The sequence below is a fragment of the Elephantulus edwardii genome, unplaced genomic scaffold (genome assembly GCF_000299155.1).
Source record: "Elephantulus edwardii isolate Elephantulus edwardi_28Jun2011 unplaced genomic scaffold, EleEdw1.0 scaffold00178, whole genome shotgun sequence".
Classification (NCBI taxonomy): Eukaryota; Metazoa; Chordata; class Mammalia; order Macroscelidea; family Macroscelididae; genus Elephantulus; species Elephantulus edwardii.
Window position 1 is genome coordinate 3,896,976 of NW_006399928.1, and position 3,915 is coordinate 3,900,890.

At 34.2% G+C, this 3,915-nt stretch overlaps 1 pseudogene; it reads left to right on the forward strand.

The window, feature by feature from the left end:
- The window catches only part of LOC102875044, a 5,898-nt pseudogene extending 2,396 nt beyond the window's left edge, over positions 1-3,502 (forward strand).
- Positions 3,503-3,915: the final 413 nt, after the last annotated feature.

Genomic DNA, 3,915 nt, shown 5'->3' on the forward strand with positions numbered 1-3,915 from the left:
AGAGCCAGTTGTCCCCTTGTTTTATGTTGGCTAATTTACCAGATGGAGGTCATTTCTGTTGTAAGGTGTGTGTAACCCAACCCTAACTCTGGTCTGAAGTTAGCTATTCAACGGATTCCTTAGTAAATAATTTTTGGTCACTGGAAAAATAATTTAAGGTATATAAGGCAATTAATAATCTTCTTTTAGGGGTATTACCTTCCTCCATTCCCCCTTTTTGTTTAAAAAGGTATTCTTTCAATGTTCTACTTTTTCTTTCTATAATTGTTCTGTACTATTTCCTGAACTAAAAACATGCATTATATTATAATAACAAAATAAAACTTTAAGAGCAATAGGCAGACACATTATCAGTTTTTATAGTGTTAGGCACCCCCATAATAGCAAAAGCTTCAAGTAAATGTGTAATAACTAAATCAGTCTTTTCAGAGGCCAAGACAGTTTGCCTGGTAAAGGATGAGAAAGTATCTACAGAATGATGTATATATTTTAATTTTCCAAATTCTTGAAATTTGGTAACATCCATTTGCCACATGTGATTAGGTTTAAGACCTCTAGGATTAACTCCTGATGGTAAATGAGGAAAATTTATATTAGCACTTTGAAAACAATTTTGAACAATTTGTCGAGCTCCATTCCAAGGAATTTTATAAATACAGTGCAAACTATTAGTGTTGTTATAGAATTTAGAATGTTGTTCTTTGGCTTGTAATATAGTAGCAACCAATTGATCAATTTTTTCATTACCTTGGGTTAAAGGTCCTGGTAGATGAGTATATACTTGAATATGGGTAATATATAGAGGATTACTCCTTTTTCTAACAATACACTGCAACTATAAGAACAAAACATTTAATTCAGAGTCATCTTGTGGTATAAAAGCAGTCTCAATATCTTTTGCTGTATCTTCTACATATTGAGAATCAATTATTATAATAAGAGATGCTTTAATACCAGTTAATAATAGTATAATAACATATATTTCAGCCTTTTGTACAGAATTATCAGAAGTCTGTACTACTTGTTGATAATTGGGTGAATAATTTCCAGGTTTACCATTTCTTACTAGCATCAGTATAATATGTATTTGCATTGGCTATAGGAGTTAATTTTACTATAGAAGGTAAAATCCATAGTGTGAACTTTAAAAACTGTAATTTTTTTTTAAACTGTAATTTTTTATCTGTAGAATAAGAATTAGAAAACTTGCCTATATAATGTGACACAGCTCTTTGCCAATTGGTATTAAATTGATATAAGTTTTGAATTTCCATATTAGTTAATGGTAGTATAATCTCTTTTGGGTCATTACCACATAATTGACATAATCGAGTACATCCTTTACCAATTATTAAGTTTGTTTTTTTCACATATTGCATAAGTTGCTTGGCACTTTTATTCTGTAAAAATATCCATTCCACAATATTACTGTATTGTTGTATTATTGGAGTAGGTAAAACAAGTAAAAAATATTTTGCATTATCTTCAATTCTACTTACCTGAGCTTCTTGTATACTTTGTTCAATCCAAGCTAACTCCTTACTGGTTTAAGGAATTAATTTCCTTTGACTGTTGATATTGTTAGAACCTTCTAGGGTTTTAAAGAAATGAGTTAGCTGATAAGTTAGAAATACCTAACACAGGACAAATCCAATTTATATCACCCAACAGTTTTTGAAAATAATTGATAGTTTTCAAAGAATCTTTTCTAATCTGCACTTTTTGAGGGACTATAGTTTGACATGTCATTTTCGTTTCTAAATATTTCCAACGATCTTAAGTTTGTATTTTTTTTGGTCAGTGATAATCAGAGACGAGTAGAAAGAGGTACATGAGTGTGGGTGACATGTCTGACTGCATGGGAATTGATTTTGCATTGTTGATGCTGTTGACAGGAACAGTTCCCATTGTGAAGGTGGTAAAGGTCAGACATGGCCGTTCCATGTACTTGCTCTTTTTACAATAATAAAGAATCAAAAAATTATTTTGAAAACTGATCAAAAAAAGGAAAGAATTGAACATGTATAACTTGTCTTTCCCAGATAAACTGTATGATTAACTCAACTCATTACCATTGAGTTGGAACTGATTCATATTTGACCCTTCAGAAAGGGGTTTTTATTTGTTATTACAGCTGTATAATAAGAGTTTGGGTTTGTTTTGTTTTTTTGTAATTTTTTTATTGGTTTGTTTACAAAGTTCATATACATTTTGTTTCACACTATTCCTTATTCACATTGTGTTTCATACAATCATTCTTATGCATTATGTTTTATAAAATTAATCACCATTGGACCTTGCCCATCATTTCACTTTCTTTTCACCAGGATTCTTCCCATTTCATTCATCCCTTCCCTCCACCCACGACACTGTGCAACCTTGTGGTTTCACTTCTACTCATCCTCAGCTCTCCCTTCCTTGAGGTCCCACGTATATTTTACTAGTTATCCTTCTATTTTTATGATAATGGTCTTATGCAATATTTGTCCTTATGAAACTGAGTTAGTTCACTCAGCATAATGCTCACCAGCGTAACTCCCAAGTTACGTTGTATTTTTCAAAATTGTTGCTTCTGAGTGTTGCATAGTATTCCATTGTCTGAATGTACCATAATTTCTCAATCCATTTGGTTGTGGTTGGACAATTGGGCTGTTTTCACATTCTTGCTATGGTGAATAATGTTGCTATGAACATTAGTGTGCAAACCTCCATTTGTGTCTCAGTTCTAATTTCCTTAGGGTTTATTCCCAGTACTGGAATAGCTGGGTCAAATGGAGTTTCTATGTTCAACTTTTTGAGGAAATGCCAAAGTGTCTTCCAAAGTGGTTCCATCATTTTACAATCCCACCAACAGTGTATGAGAGTTCGACCTTTCCAAGTCCTCTCCAACATTTATTGCTTGTTGCCCTACTAAACTTTGCCACTGCTACTGGAGTTAGATGCTACCTCATTGTGGTTTTGATTTGCATCTCTCTAATTGCCAGTGATATTGAACATTTCTTCATGTGTCTGTTGGCCACCTGAACGTCTTCTTCTGTGAAAAGTCTTTCCACGTCTTTTGCCCATTTTATAGTTGGGTTACCAATTTTTTTTCCTTGTGGAGGTCCATGTGTATTCTGTAAACTTTTGTTATGAGACCCTTGTCTGAGATGTTATTGCCAATAGTTGTTCCCAGTCAGTAGGCTTTCTTTTACCCTGTTGAACAAAGTTTTGATGAGCACAGAGATTAGTCTTTAGAAAGTCTCATTCATCAACTTTATCCTCACAAGACTGTACATTTCTGGCTATATTTGGCAGTCTCTTTATACCACAGGCTAAGCCTTCTTTTTTTAAAACACATAGGTGTTAAGAATTTAATATTCTACAGAAATCGGGGACTGAAAAGAGCATTATTTAGAACATACAGTAGCACCACAAGATGCTATGTGAATCCTGCCTGGAATTAGCATTACCTTGAGGGACCTTTTCACTCTTCTGGCTTTTTTATTTCAGGTTTTTCTAAGTGAAATTTTAATATGAAAAGTTTTCTTAAAAAACTGTCTATCATCCATCAATGCAATACTATCCCCATCACCATTTTTACCTTTTCTAACAGCCCCAGAAAGATTTTCCTGTCCTAATCCTTATTCCCCACCCTCAGGTGAAAAAGCTACATTTAGCACAGGGAAATTTGCACATGACTTAAGTGCCTTAAAAGGGGGAGATTATCTCTGATTACCACATGGGCTATGGGAGCTAAGGCTTGACCCCAGGGCCTTGATAGCCTCATTCAAGCCTGGCCAGCAACCTTTTTCACACGCTTGGTGGTCACCTTTTTACTCACCCTGGCGTGGTGTTAGTATTAATTGTCTACTCAAGCAGGATTCAAGACCAATGAGTTACAAGGCAAAGCACATGGAAGTGGGAGGCTAGGAA